This window comes from Phyllobates terribilis, unplaced genomic scaffold, assembly GCF_046119375.1.
Source record: "Phyllobates terribilis strain yellow unplaced genomic scaffold, ASM4611937v1 Scaffold_4__5_contigs__length_816908805, whole genome shotgun sequence".
Lineage (NCBI taxonomy): Eukaryota > Metazoa > Chordata > Amphibia > Anura > Dendrobatidae > Phyllobates > Phyllobates terribilis.
Genome location: NW_027362764.1, coordinates 418444887 through 418461099, shown reverse-complemented (window position 1 = coordinate 418461099; position 16213 = coordinate 418444887).

The window sequence follows — 16213 nt, the reverse complement described above, 5'->3', positions numbered from 1 at the left end:
GAAGTGAGGGATAGAAACTTAGAGGCAGCTGAGAGGGAAGTGTCAATGGGGATGTTAAAGTCGCCCATGAGGATAGTGGGGATGTCAACGGAGAGGAAATGAAGTAGCCAAGTGGTGAAGTGGTCTAAGAAAGTGGTGGTTGATCCTGGGGGGCGGTAAATGACAGCCAGTTGGAGGTTGGAGGGGGAGTAGATGCGCACGCAGTGCACTTCAAAAGATGGGAGAGTAATTGAGGGTGGCAGTGGGATATGGGTGAAGGAGCAGTTATCTGAGAGGAGGAAACCTACTCCTCCACCGTGCTTGTTGTTGGGGCGGGGGGTATGGGAGAGGTGAAATCCCCCGTACGAAAGTGCAGCAGGAGAGGCAGTGTCAGAGGGGTTGAGCCAGGTTTTAGTGATGCCGAGGAAGGAAAGCTTGTTAGTGATGAAGAGGTCGTGAATGTAGGAAAGTTTGATGCAGACGGAGCTCCTGTTAGAGGGACTGGGGAAGCGGGGGCTGGGTATAAGGTTAGAAAGGATATGAGAGTTTGGGATAGATCGTGGGTAGGAGGTGGAAGTGATTGTAGGGATGTGGTGAGGAGGGCCGGGATGTGGAGAGATGTCGGTGGAAGTGAAGAGGAGCAGAGAAAGCATTAGTAGGTGGGAGCAGGAGAGGGCATGAGGTGGCTGTCTGTGTTTGGAGACAAAGGATTGTATGTTGAGGTATAGGTCTGAGGAGGAGGTGAGATGGGTGGGGAGAATGGAGGGAGAGATGAAGAGTTCATTACTAGGTGTAGGGATTAGGGGTGGTTGGAAAAGGTGAACAAACACAAACATTGTTTACTGTGACTTATTATCCAGTTACCTTCAGTTCACTTCAGGTTCACTTCAGAATTAATTCATATTTCTCACACTTAAACAATGGACACTTAAGGTGATGGACACAGACTAAAGTGTAACAGACTCCTGGCCCACAATATATTTGTAACAGAATGTATTTAGCTGTGAACCAGAGGGGAGTATTCTGTGCTCATCTTGATCAGCTGATTAAGGCTGAACCAGATGCTGGGTAGTCAAAGGCTAAGTAAACAAGGTCATAAATGAAAGTGGGGGGTAGCTGGTGTAACTTGAAGAACGTACCATTAGTAAATAGGAGCAGAGAGGTATAGAGAAGTCTGCATGGAAGTCAGGATGGGAAAGCTGAGTCACGTACCATTAGTAAATAGGAGCAGAGAGATTTGAACAGTGGAACTGCAAAACCACAGTTCTAGTTATCTGGCCAAAACCAGACTCTTTTAAACAGATATATTTGCATCTGAACACTCATAGACACACTCAATTTTTTTTTTTTTTTTTGGGGGGGGGGGGGGATACCAAAAGGTTAATAAGACGGGTATTTGTACAGTCTGACTGAGGAAAAAAAAAAAAAAGAGGATTTAAATGAAAAAAAAAGGCTTTTTCCTGGCCCCTGAGACCTGGGGCTAAGTCTAGCAATTTGAGCAGCAGTAGCACACAGGATTGTAATGCAGTGTTTGTTGGTATAACCACTGCGTCTCCTATACAGTCTGCCTGCCTGCCTGCCTGATATCTGGGATGGATATTAGTCCTCAGAAGCACTGTTTGTTTGATTTTGCAGGCTTTAGAGCCCCTACACTACCTATCTCACAGTATAAATCTCTCCCTAGCTCAGCAGCACTCTCCCTACACTGTCTGATCAGGAGCGACTGTGTCCAAAATGGCGGCGCCCGGTTTTAAATACTCGAGGTGATGCTGTGTGGCCGGCCAATCACTGTAATGCCCACAACCAACATGGCTGCGGCATTACAGTGACTGGCTGGCAATCCCTGCATGTTCATTGGCTCTGTAAAGAGCGCCAAACATGCAGGGCGGAGACCCGAGCTCCCGCACGAGTAACCCGAAAATGCTCGGTGATCGCCGAACATCTCGAGTAGTGAGATGCTCGGGCGAGTACCGAGCAGTGTCGAGCATGCTCGCTCAACACTAATTAGGAGTAATGGGATTAGGATTAATGGGATTAGATGTCGCTGACAACGAACCCTAGCTTTAGTAATGAAGAGGTGTAAGCCAGACACCCTCATAACTTAACCTGTAAATAAAGAGTCAAATAAACACACACACTGAGAATAAAAGCTTTATTTGAAATAAAACAGATACATTCTTCAATCACTTAAATTAACCAATATTACTCTGATGGTAATTAGTGTTGAGCGAGTATGTTCTGTTAACCCTTTCAGCGAGTATGCTCGGGCGGAGCTCCGAGTATTTACAGCTGCTCGGTGTTATGTTTGAATCACTCACGTGTGCATGATTTGCAACTGTTTGACAGATTAAGTACATGTAAGGAATGTCTATTTCTTACGCATTCCTCACATGTATTAAAGTTGTCAAACAGTCGCAAATCATGCACACGGGAGTGATTCAAACATATCACCGAGCAGCTGTAACTACTCGGTGCTCGGCCCGAGCATACTCGCCAAAAGGGTTAACAGAGCATACTCGCTCAACACTAATGGTAATCCAAGGGTTAAAGTGATGTCCCACGTTTTTTTTTCAAATATCTTTATTTAGCTCCCAAAAGCTATTGCTGTACAAAAACGCATAAAAAAAAATTAAAAAAAAGCATCAAAAAGGCATCGAAATGCACCAAAATCACGGCAAAACGCACACTTTTGCTGTAGTGCTTTTTCTGCCAAGAGATGCAGAAAGATTGCAGAAATTTCTGCAATCAAATACTTAACATGCACACATAGCCTTAGCTGCAATTTCTTCAGTGGAGTAAGAGTTAACTATGATGATTGTCTCCGCAAATATGTATTTATTTTTATTTTAATCATTTATTTAGCATGCCTAACTTTCACATCGCTTTACAAACATCATCATCACCGTCCCCATTGAGGCTTACCGTCTAAATTCACTCTCAGTATGTCAGGAAACCAATGCAGACACATGCAAACGCCTATGTACTTCGTGTGATTTGAACCCAAAACCCCTGCACTGCAAGGCCACCATGCTGCCCTATATTTATCCCTTTTCCTTCTACATGGTACATGTATATTCAGTCAGTTATGGAAACAGTTGCACGTTAAATTGTAGAAGCTCTCTAAAAGATGGAATCAGGCTGGGGTAAAGGAGAGGTTAATGTAATTTCTTGGGGTCAGAGAACCATCTGAAATACTGGGGCAAATAACAGGTCGATGTTCTACCTAATGGAAGTTTTATCAAAGGTTGCAGAAAGGAAATAAGCCTGCCAAATTGTTGAAATTAATGGCCTTAACACAGCTGCCACAAAAGCTTTCTCAACATGCCCTGCTGGAATTTTGAAAATGCTGTGACATTGACTATCCACATATGTTGAACATTGAAATCAATAGAAGTTCCTGCTATCTGACCTGTTACATATTACTCTCATCCTGTTTCGATTAACGCTCTAGCTTTAAAGCATTGCTTCTACATTTTTCCCATCTGAAAACTGGAAGACTATGTATTCGTTCAGAACTTACAGTTTTCCCTTGCTCAATTGCATCGAAAATGAGAAATGAATAATCTTTGCAAATTTAGATGTGTCCACTAGTGATGAGTAAGCGTGCTTGGTTAACCCTTTCACCGAGCACACTTTGGTGGTGCCCGAGTATTTTCGGCGTGCTCGACAAATATGTTCAAGCCGCTGTGGCTGCATGTGTGGAGTCTGTTAGGCAATCCCAGCATGTGTCGCAACTGTCTAACAAAAAGGTGCTCAAAAGCTGACAAAACAGCTCAAATTAGGAGTAGACACCAGGAAAAGTGCCATCATCTGACCCATAGTACAATTTTTATATTGGCACAGCAGCAGTCAGTCATGGGCCATGCATGAGGTATCAGGGTCTGGGCCAGCATTTACAGCTTTGCATTTAACTTCAAATTAAGATGAGGTAGGTGAGGGATTGGTGTAGGTCTGCTGTGCTGGGAGCCCTGATACCACATGCAACATCTCAAGCTGATTTTCTGCTCAGCCTCGCTCAGTTGGCACAAATATCAGCTTTGTAGACTACTTTTGCTAGAAAACATTAAGGATAGTAACACTGGTAGTTGACTGAAAGTAAGTGCAGGCCTGCATGTCTGTGAGCCCTACTGCTACAGGCAACACACATGAAGGAGACCCAATCAAGAGTCTCCACATTTCCAAAAATTAGGGGCAGACACCACCAATGTGGCATCAATTTCACCAGAGTAGAAATAGTATAATGGGGCACTGACACCCCTTCCACTACAGCCAACCCAGCAGAAGGAGACCCAGTGTTAACATCAGTAGCAGCAGCAACAGCAGGCACATAACCCACGACAAAGATATCACAGACTAAAATAATGCGAGATCAATGCAGCACACTAAAAACAACACAGTCATCTAGTCTGAATGACGCGCCCCCTGGGCCTGTGCTGTGCAGGGGGATACCCGGAGCCGGATCGCTGGGGGTTGTAGTCCTCCGTGGCGGTGACCCGGTCTGTGCCCAGGGCGGTCAAACCAGTGTCAGTCTTAAGTAATAACAATGTCCGACTACACCACCCGTGGATTGCGGTCAGTGGGGACCGCCGCTGCGCTGCAGACCGCTGAGGGTGATGTAATTTGCGCAGCCGAGTATGGAATAACTCCCCACGGGAGAAGTATTGCCTCAGGGCAGCTAGTGTGGAAGATGGGAGTGATGGTGTGAGCGTCCCAGTAGTAATGGTGCTGGTGCGGCGATGAAACACAGAGACGTGTGGTGCAGTTCAGGGTCTTTACTGATGGTATAAAGCAGACCCTCCCGGGAGTACTGGTTAGCAGTAGGGGCCTGGTCAGTCTGTGAGCAAGCAGGATCTCCCCTGGCCAGGTGGAGTTGTAGGCCTCCCCGACTATCTGCACTCTTTCCTGGCTACCTTGCTCTATGCGGGTAGAAGTAGCCCACGTCCCTGAGTATACCATGTGGTGCTCACCCGTATGGCCGGTGACTTGGGGCCTTCCTTTAGCCTCCGCTTCACGATGGCGGTGCTGGTCCCTTGCTTGTGACCGTGCCTCCGGGCTTCTAAGGCCAGAGGACATGGAATCCCCTGCCGGTTGGATTCTGCTGCTGGACCTGGATGTCCCCACAGCCTCGGACTCCGTGTCCGGGTTTAGTGTCTTCAGCCAAGGCGAGCTTTCTAGCTTCCAGCCTCTGGAACTCGCTCCTGCTCCTACAGAGCTCCTAGTTCTTGCTTTCCCTGTGCCTGCTGTCCTCCAGACCTGACTGCGTCTCTGTCTGGGACTTCACTCACTAATCCCGCCCCAGACCCAGTTTATAAGGGCAGATTCCTCCCCTCCCAGGTCTGGGTGGGCCGTGTTGCATGCTTAGGGCTCCTGACCAGAGAAACCTCCCACTTGCTCTCAGACATAATATTTCTATTATTGTGGCAACCAGACCCCTGGGGTGCCACATGAACAGTTTGCAATTGGGGTGAAAAATTCCTTGGAGAGCCATGACTTGTTCATCTTTATGAAAGTTAGATGGCCTACACTTTCAGGGGACAGCTGGATGTGCTAATCCATCAAGACACCATCAGCAACTCTAAAGACAAGTTCTGAGAGAACGCTGGCTGCCAGACATGATAAAACCTCCAAGGCGTAACAGGCAAGCTCAAGCCACTCTTCCATTTTTAAAGACCAAAATGTAAAAGGGTCCAAACCCTCCCTGGTGATATTGATATTGAGCTTGAGGTACTCCTGCACCATCCTCTTCAGTCGCTCACCACGTGTCAGACATGTACTCTGTTGTTCTGGTCTGAAAAATGTGTGAAAGGACTCACATAAATTGCTTCTGCTACTTACGCATTGATGAATTGACGTTCCTGGGGTTGGAAGTCTAGAGCTGTGATGCACACTGGGTGCCTCACTGATGTCTTGGGGAAAACCTCTCTTAAGGTTGTCTAAAAGCATGTTTCGATACTCCAGCATGCGCGGGTCCCTTTCCAGGGTGGAAAGCATCTGGCAAAATTTACTCTTGTAATGTGGATTTAAAAGAGTGGCAACCTAGTGTTACATGCACGCCACTAGGTTCAGATAGGGCTAGACGGGTTTCATGAATTCTTTGGAATCCTGGGGGAACCGTTACTGAGGGTGACCATACGTTGCAGCTTCTCTCAGGCACAAGATAGATTCAATTGCTGACCAGACACTTCTGACAAGAGTCTTTTTCAACAGTTTAACAGTGGAATTTAATCTGAAGCACGTCCAGTGCAATTCAGGCATTTTACAGCAGCAATCTTCATTACAGTACAGTCTGAGTTTCTTAAGCAACCGGCTCCAGTAACAATACAGCAGTTTCTTCACAAGGTACAGTATTACAGTCTCTTCAGTAGCATAATTCAGCAGAGATTACATCTGTTAGCAGCACACCTCTATGCATACACAACCACAGGCTTTTACTTCACAAGGACACAATAGTACACAGCATTCTTTATCTTGCATGGAGATGGAGGAGGGGAGGGTTTGGTGAGGGAGATGATCCCTGTGACACAATTCTTCCTGCCCAATAATACTCTGCACTGTTAGTTCAGGGAGTTTATCTGACCTGTGTTTAGTTTCTCTCCTGATCCGAATCCTGTTCAGTTGCCTTCTCTCAGATCCAGATAACACACCACATTTCTCTTAGGCTTCAGCCAGACTACAATAACAAGTTTCCCACAATCCCCCTGGGGCTCTGATAAATCACTCCCTGTCTCCTGTGACTGTGTTAACCCCTTTAGTTGCTGGATGCTTCTGAAGCACAAGACTTCATGTCTCCTGTGCTTGTATAATTTGTAACAGTTGCTGGATGCTTTGGAAGCAACAGCACTACTTCTGCATGTCACACTAATAGTCAGCACTATTTCGAATCATAACTATATGGGGATCATGTTGAAAATAGTGCAGCAATAAGGTGCTCATGCGTCAAGCTCTTCCTTGAGATTCAAGCCCATGTTGTGTTTGTGGCTGGGTAACATTGATGCTTGTTTCCTCTGTCCCCTCCCACCAACCACGGACAACAGAAAGGGGATTATTATCCTCTTCAACTCCTGACTGTTGCTCGCCAATCACCTCTTTCTTCTCATCCTCCTCCATTTGTTCCTCAGCTCCTGCACCTTCACTAACACAAGCCTCCATTGACCTCTGTAATACATCCTGCCTTGCCACCCACCTGTGTGATGACAGTGTGGAACTTGGAGACATTGTTATCCCTTCCTCATCCTCCTCTGCTTCCTCCTCTTCCTCTGGGACCACCACCTCCTCCTGCAGGCTATTCAAAGTCTGCTCCAGCATGTAGATGACCGGAATAGCGATGCTGATGATGGCATCATCACCGATAACCATCTTAGTAGCCATTTCAAAACTGTGCAGGATGGTGCAAAGGTCCTTAATCTGTCCCCAAGTTGCAAACATGATTTGACCATCGTCCGTAATGTGTTGGCTCAGGCTATACAACATGAGATACTGTGTCAGGGCTCCTCACTGCAATATATGCAGAATGGAATTCCATTATGTTGGCACATCGCATATCAACCGATTAACCAGTAGGCCGAAAGATCTCTGTAGCGATCGATGCAAATCGATGACCCGCGGGGAGCGATCAGCGGAAGTAAGCACAAAGCAACTGTGTTTTCTTCAGCAGAGCATCCAGGCCGGAATAGTGGTGGAGAAATTTGTGTACCACCAGGTTGAGGACATGAGCCATGCAAGGCACGTCTGTGAGGTTGCTCCAGCACAGGGCCACCACCAGGTTCGCACAGTTCTCACACATGGCCTTCCCTGGCTCAGGTTCAGTGGAAACAGACATTTCTCAAACTCAGCCTGGATAGCTGTCAACAACTGTTCACCTGTGTGACTGAGATCTCCAATAGAGATGAGCGAATGTTTCAATATTCATTTCGGATTACGATCGCCGAATTTGCAATATTCGCTGATTTATTTGTCAAATGTTCGTCGAACGTTGCCGAACACCATAGGATTCAGGGGGGGGGCAAAAAAAAACGCATACACAACACCTTCAAACTGGCCCAAAAGCTTCCAAAACGCATCAAATTAGGGGTAGACACCTGAAAAATGCCATCAATTGACCCAGAGTACAAGTACTATAATTATTATTACCATTACAGCAACATTTATTCCGTGGCGCATTGCATGTCAAAATGGGTCACCGACAGGTACATCAGGAGAGAGGACCTTGCTTGCAAGGGCGCACAAACAATCTACAAGGGATGGGTGAGGGTACAGTAGGTCAGGGTACAGCTAGTTGTGCAGCGGAATGTTGGAGCAAGGCTTACCGCAGATTGTATGCTTGTCACAAGAAGTGGATCTTCAGATTCCTTTTCAAGGTTTATACGGTAGGTGACAGTCTGATGTGTTAGGGTACACCATTATCACAAGAGGGGAGGTTCACGGGAAAAATCTGCGGAGAGCCTAAATCACGGTAAGCTTCCAGGAGCTCAAAACTGAACAGATTTAACCCTGTACTGATTAATATGAAGGCGAAAGGCTTCTTTTTAATGACTGCAGGAGTGGAAGGAATCAGACTCTGCAGTCTTCTGGCTCCTCTCTGTCACGGTAAACCCATGACACATTACAATCTTCAACACAATGTTTACAAGATAGACAGCAGCGGTGGTCGGTCTCCTAGACAACGAGCTAACTCCTTTATGAGGATAGAGGACAACATCTGCAAGTAGTTTGTATGTTCTCCCCGTGTTTGCAGGGGGTTTCCCCAGGTTCTCCGTTACCTCCTCAGTAAAAAAGCAGCCATACAGGAGTATTCACAGTTCAAAAAATAAGGGCATATAAACACCATTTCAGTGGCCAACAGTTTGGAGATTGTGGATATCCACCTCTTAACTTTGTCATGTGTGGGAGGAAACAATCTTTTACGTGACCACAACTGTGGGACCGAGAGTTGGCTGCCGTGCTGGGGTGGTGGAGGGTGGAGTACGGTGGAACGAACAAACTGCTGGACCGTGAGAGAGGTGCAAGGGGACATGTTACGGTGGATTGAGAAACATGTGCTGTGCTCAGTGACACAAACACAGCAGGCATGTCCTCTTCCGTTACAGCTGACGGGCTCTCACTCAGTGTGACTGGAGCAGGTAAAGAACCTGAAGCACGGTAACAGAGGAGGAGAAAGAAGCAGCGGATGCGATCGATGGGGTGGCTGATAGTGGTTGAGGTCCGCATTTTATTGCAGTGAGACTGCCAGAGTAATGCATGTTGATTGCGCATGTGAAGGTTCATGCATGTAGTAGTCAAATTATTACAGTTTTTCCCTCTACTGAGTTTATCGCAAAGTTTTCAGATGACGTGAGCTGGCTCATTCTTTGTGGTCTCAAAAAAGGCCCACGCTAGGCAACCCTTGCCTCCTCTGCGAGCTGCAGACCCGCGACCGCTGTTGGTCACTGCCACGGTTGTCACTAAGGATGCAGTGCTCTCTGTGCTTGCATCACTCAGTGTCTGCGACATAGGACTAGAGATGAGCTGTGTTCGACTCGAACTGTTCGCCAATCTCAAATTCCAGCTGTTTTGGGCGGTGTTCGAGCCGTTCGGCGAACACGAACAATTTTAAAAAAATTTGGCTGTTCGAGGTTATGTTCGATAACTGTTCGTGCACCAAAATCATAACTGGATTTTTTCTCAGTAATGCTGAAAATTAATGTTAATACGCAGTTTGAGTGTACAGCGGGGCGGGGGGTGGGGCAGGGGATGGATCTCTGCATAAATAATGAAGATCTCCATTTTTTTTTCTCTTTCCCGAATTTACAGTGGGGAGGTGCAATCTGTCAGCCTATCAGCAGCGTACACATGGAGAGAACTGCTTTTTTTCACACAATGATATAGTGAGAGACAGAAACACAGATGCAAACAACACAGTGAAGATAAATCTAATCCCAATGGAGCCATGTTATTGTATATAGGACTAATAAAGAGAACGGGCCATCATCATGTAACAGTAAAGGAAAGGGGGGATTGTTCCTCTGTGAAGCAGAGAAACAAAAAGATGGCCACACAAGTTCAAAATTGTAAAGAAGTAAGAAAATTCCTTTATTAACACATGTAGTAAACACAAATTACAAAGATAAATGCGGACGACAGAGTGGACACAGAGTGCTGGATCCACATGAATAAAACAATGTTAAAAACTGTGACACAGCGCCCGAAAGGTCAGCCTATATAGCAAGTGGAAATATAAGGGGGACAGCAACAGGGTCACATGTATTAATAAATATATACCACCCATCAAGAATACCTTTTCCAAATTGTACCCCCAAAACAATAATATCCCATCACAATCAAAATACCCAGAAACAAAAGGGTTAAAACCCTTATACAGATGGAAGTAATACAAACAATTGGTCATAAATAAGCTAAAATAGCTATGTACCTGGGTAAGGCCACCAGACAGGCTCTGCTACCGTCACCCCGTTCACACAAGCAAGGGCATGTGTCATTGGCAGTGTATGTCACATGTCCTTGCCCTATAAGACCCAGCCATTTTCCCCGTCGCCACCATTTTCTCACTGCTGCAGCTGCGTGTTAGACGGCACCGCTGTTGCTGTGTGCGCTATATTTTGTTAATTTCAAGCAAATTTTCGCACAAATCTACAGATAGCTTGGGAGTAGGGAATAGTTGTGATTGCAGTCCTTTTAAGGACTAGGTTACATCATTTCCTATGACTTTTCTCAGGCAGGTCTGTGCTCTTAAATAGATAGGTTGGGAGTAAAGACTAATTGTAATTGCAGTCCTTTTCAGGGCTAGGTTACATCAGTTCCTATCACTTTTATCAGACAGGTCTGTGCTCTTAAATAGATAGGTTGGGAGTAAAGACTAATTGTAATTGAAGTCCTTTTGAGGGCTAGGTTACATCAGTTCCTATCACTTTTTGCCAGGCAGGTCTGTGCCAGTGCTGTGCAAGTTTTTTTCACAGCATTTGGCTAAATCTAGCAAAGCAAATCCTTTTTGGCCTCTTGCAGTGTGTGTTAGTCAGTGGAGTAGCCTATCTGTGTTGCAAGCTACACCACCTGTGTATAGAATACAAATTTTTTTACTGCACGTAGTGAAGTAAAACCTTTTGGGCATAGCATCATTCTATTAGTCCATCTATACTAACCTCCACCAGGTTGCAAATTCAAAATAATTTTTATCTGCATCTAGCTCTGAAAAAATATTTCGGCTTGTAGCAGTGTGTGGGACTTGTTCTATTAGTCCATCTATACTAACCTCCACCAGGTTGCAAATTCAAAATAATTTTTATCTGCATCTAGCTCTGAAAAAATATTTGGGCTTCGGCTTGTAGCAGTGTGTTGGACTTGTTCTATTACTCCATCTATACTAACCACCACCAGGTTGCAAATTCAAAATAATTTTTAGCTGCATCTTGCCTATAAACTAATTTTGGGCATATTAGCTGTGTGTGGTACTCATTCTATTAGGCCATCTATACTAAGCTCCACCAGCTTTCAAATTACTAATAATTTTTAGCTGCATCTTGCCTGGAAAATAATTTTGGGCATAGTAGCAGTGTGTGGTACTCATTGTATTAGGCCATCTATACCAAGCTCCTCCCGCTTTGAAATTAATAATAATTTTTAGCTGCATCTAGCCCGGAAAAAAAATTTTCTTCCCAATAGTGATAGCAATAGAAATATAGGGCGCGCTCCTGGCTAACAAAAATATACGCTTCATAACAAAAAACACCAGCCTAGCGCACTGCATTAATAAGATGGCATCATCGTCTCTCCCGTCTACGCCGGCTAGCATTCCTGTGCCTAAAACACAATGCATGGGTCCGCGCTAGCCACGATGCTGAGGGGTCTAAAGCTGTTGCTAACACTTTATCACAATTCAATTGGCAGATTTTCACAGAGCTCCTCCCCAACGCCCACCCATCGGGCAACAGTTGCCCACCCTCCCTATGGGATCTAGTGGTGAATAGTTGATGCCATTAATCAGAGCGTCGGTTGCCCCGTCGACGTGGCAAGCATACGGTAAGGCATGGGATGAGTGGACACGACTAGTAGCAGGCAGACAGGTTGACCAATGTGAACAAGCCAGATTACAAGACACCATAGAATTTCTCCACCAGCTAATGATGAGGGGCATATCAGGGGCGTCAGCGCAGCGGTGTCTGACCGGAGTAGCATTTCACTTCCAACTACTGAATTGGGGAGATGTGACAAAGAGATTCATCATCCGACAATCCATAAAAGGGTGGAAAAGGGGTCAGCCAAGTCAGGAGTGGAGACGTCCCGTCCCGTGTCACTAAAACTGATTTCTCACATCATATTCCTAACACCATTAACATGACACTCACAATTTGAAGCAACACTACTGTCTACTGTATTTGCGATCACCTTTTACGGGGCACTATGCATAAGCGAATTAGTCCCTCAATCCAAAATTACCACCAGTGGAGGCTTATTACACCAGGACGTAGTCATAGCCAATAATGCAATACGTCTACGCATAAGCCAATCGAAAACGGCTCCAGCGGGCAGGGGCACTTGGGTACTTCTACAACCCACAAACGGTACACTGAGTCGGGTAACAATAGTAAAAACATATATAACCATCAGATCACAAAGTAATTTCTTCCTATCACACATTGAAGGAACACCATTATCAAGATACCAGTTCCAAGCTATATTTAATAAATGCATAACATCGGCAGGGAACCACCCCAAAGATTACGGGACACACTCATTCCGCATAGGCGCGGCCACGGAAGCAGCAAGAGCAGGTCTGTCAGAAACGGAAGTTCAGAGGATAGGGAGATGGCAATCCATGTGTTTGGCGAGATACATAAGACCGGACTTGTTATCCTAACGTGGTTTGTTTCTTTTACAGGTGATGCTAAGCCAACAGTGTGGGTGATAGGCCACTCGCATATATATTGGGCAGAAAAAAGGGCGAAAGTCCGCCCAGGCGGGAGGAAATTAGAGTTTCATAACACATATTTCAACTGGAGAGGTATTAGAGGCCTGCTATGGCCACAGGTACTAATGGAGGTAATCAAGGTGGGGAGAGAGGCAAGAAGTCCGGTCATCTTAGTTATGCAGGCCCGGGGAAACGACCTAGGTCATCACAAGAGCGCATAGCTAATGGCAATAATGAAACTAGACACTGAGCGCTTCAGAGAATTTTTCACAAAACTAACTATAGTATGGTCAGAGATTGTGCCGATAGCAGTATGGCAAGGTGCACGAGACATCACGGCCATCGAACGGACAAGGCGGGTAATAAATATTCGGATGGCAAAATTTAGAAGAGACAGAGGCGGTGTAGTGATACGACACCGACAACTGGAAGGAGATAAAGCAGGCCTCATACGGCCCGATGGTGTTCACTTAATGGATATTGGACTGGACATATTCCTATCAGGACTCCAGGACGGAGTGGAACAAGCGTTAAGAGTCATGGATGGGGGTCAGAGTCCTGCATACGAGTACGCAGGATCCTCCGTGGCCTGGAAATAGAAAGGACATGTTGGAGAGTGTAGCGCCGGCGTCCCTGCCCTCTGCTAGGCAGGGACGCTGTTCCCCTCACCTCTCTGCTCCGTGCCCGGCGTCCTCCTCCCGCTCTGCTGGCAGCGCGCGCTCCTTCCCGGCCACTGTGCTTAGGGCGCGCGCGCGCGCTCTCCCTCCCTCTTAAAGGGGCAGCGCGCGCCGTCCTAAGGAGTCCCCGGCCAATGGCCGGAGGACTTCACCATATATAAGGCACCTCCTCCAAAATGGAGGTGCTCGAGCAATGTTGTTGCAGTGTTCACTACTCTGCTTCAGCCCTCAGGTCCCGTTGCCAGTTACCTGCCAGATACCTGCCAGATTCCTGCCAGCTTGCTGTCTTATTCCTGCCTGATATTCTGCTACCTGCCTGCTAGCCTGAGGTCCGACGGTCTGCCTTACTACTCCTGTCAGTCTGTCTAAGGACCAGCTTGCTCGCTCACCTGGGAGCGCACATCAACTACCTGCCTGCTTGCCTGAGGTCCGACGGTCTGCCTTCCAACTCTTGTCAGTCTGTCTATGGACCAGCTTGCCCGCTCACCTGGGAGCGCACATCTGCTACCTGCCTGCTAGCCTACCTGGAGGCTCTGCCGTCACGTGCTGTGACCACCTGCCTGTCCAGTGACTCCTGCCCGCTCACCTGGGAGCGTTCATCTGCTGCCTGTCTGCTAGCCTACCTGGAGGCTCTGCCGTCATGTGCTGTGACCACCCGCCTGTCCAGAGACTTCTGCCCGCTCACCTGGGAGCGCTCATCTGCCGCCTGTCTGTTGGTCTTCCTGGAGGCTCCGCCGTCACATGCTGTGACCACCCGTTTATCCAGAGACTCTCGCCTGCTCACCTGGAAGCTCACGTCTACCATCAGCCGCCACAGGTTGTACCAACCCTTTACCCAGAGACTGCCCCGGTCACTTGCCGTGACCATCTGCCCGTTCACCCAGAGACTGCCCCGGTCACTTGCCGTGACCATCTGCCCGTTCACCCAGAGACTGCCCCGGTCACTTGCCGTGACCATCTGCCCGTTCATCCAGAGACTGCCCCGGTCACTTGCCGTGACCTCCTGCCCGTTCTTCTAGAGACTGTCCCGGTCACCTGCTGTGACTGCCTGCCTGGTCGCCACCCGCTCCCTTACAAGGACCGCCCCCTTGTATAGTAGCTCAGAGGTTCCGCCTCCCAGACCCGTTACAGTTTGCTCGGGCCCTGGAACCCGGTGGCACCCAAGCTCCCTCGCTCTCGGACCTGTGTCATGAACTGTCCCGTCAGAGGTCCCAACAGGAGTCCATCCTGGGTCACCTGCGGAATGTCAATTCTCACCTGGACACTCTGACTGCTCCGCCAGCAACCTCCGCCAGTGCCATGACTCGCAATCCGGCAGCTCCGCTGTCCACTAATACCATGGTATCCTACCCCGGACCCCGGCTTTCTGCACCTCCTCGCTTCGGAGGCGACTCCGCCCAGGCTCGGGGCTTCATAAATCAGTGCACCCTGCACTTTGAACTCCTGTCCCACCAGTTTAACTCCGACCGGGCCAAAATTGCCATCCTCATGTCCCATCTCACCGGGGAAGCCCTGGCCTGGCTAAATCCTCTATGGGAGAGAGGAGACCCCCTGGTGTCCGACTTGCCTGCCTTTCTCATGGCTTTCCGGAAAGTCTTCGACGAACCCGGACGGAAGACCTCATCCGCATCATCACTGCTACGCCTCCGTCAGGGAAGTCTCACCGTGGGCCAATATGCCATACGGTTCCGTACCCTTGCCTCGGAGCTGGCCTGGGATAACGACGCTCTGGTATCCGTCTTCTGGGAGGGTCTGTCCGGCCGTATTAAAGATGAACTTGCCGGTCGGGACATTCCTACCACTCTCGATGACCTAATAACTCTTGCCACCCGGATTGACCTACGGTTCCAGGAGCGTGCCAAAGAGGTCACCCGTGAGAGGAGGTTTCCACGTCTAGCTCCTACTTTTCAGAAATCCGTCTCTCCCCAGGTGCACTCTCCTGAGCCTATGCAGGTCGACCAGACCAAGATGCTCAAAACCCGTCAGGACTTACGCCGTGCCGAGGGGAGCTGCTTCTACTGTGGCAGTAAGGAGCAACGGATCCGTGCCTGCCCAGAGAGGTCGGGAAACGCCTGTGTCTAGGTTCGCTCAGAGAGGTCGACCTAGACAAGAATAAATCCTCTCCATCTCTGCTGCTGTCAGTCTCAATCGTCTGCGGGGAGAACCGTTATTTCGAACTAGCCCAACTTGACTCTGGAGCAGCCGGGAATCTTATTTCACAGTCCTTGGTAGAGAAATACCGCATCCCCACCAAACCTCTGGCTGTACCCTTGTCTGTTGCTGCCGTGGATGGGGGTCTCTTACCACGCCCCATCCAACTCATCACCGAATCCATTACTCTGCAGGTGGGAATGCTGCATTCTGAGAGTATCTCCTTTCATGTTCTGCCTGGACTCTCTCACGCCCTCTTGCTAGGTCTACCTTGGCTCCAGAGACATGCACCCGTGCTTGACTGGCAGACCGGAGAAGTCCTTCGCTGGGGACAGGACTGCCATAAGACCTGTCTGGTTCCCGTCCATCCCGTCCGTCCTTCTCCTACCCCAGCTAATCTACCTGGACTTCCGATTCCTTATTGGTCTTATGCTGATGTCTTTAATAAAAAGGAGGCAGAGACACTACCCCCTCATAGACCATACGACTGCCCTATCGACCTGTT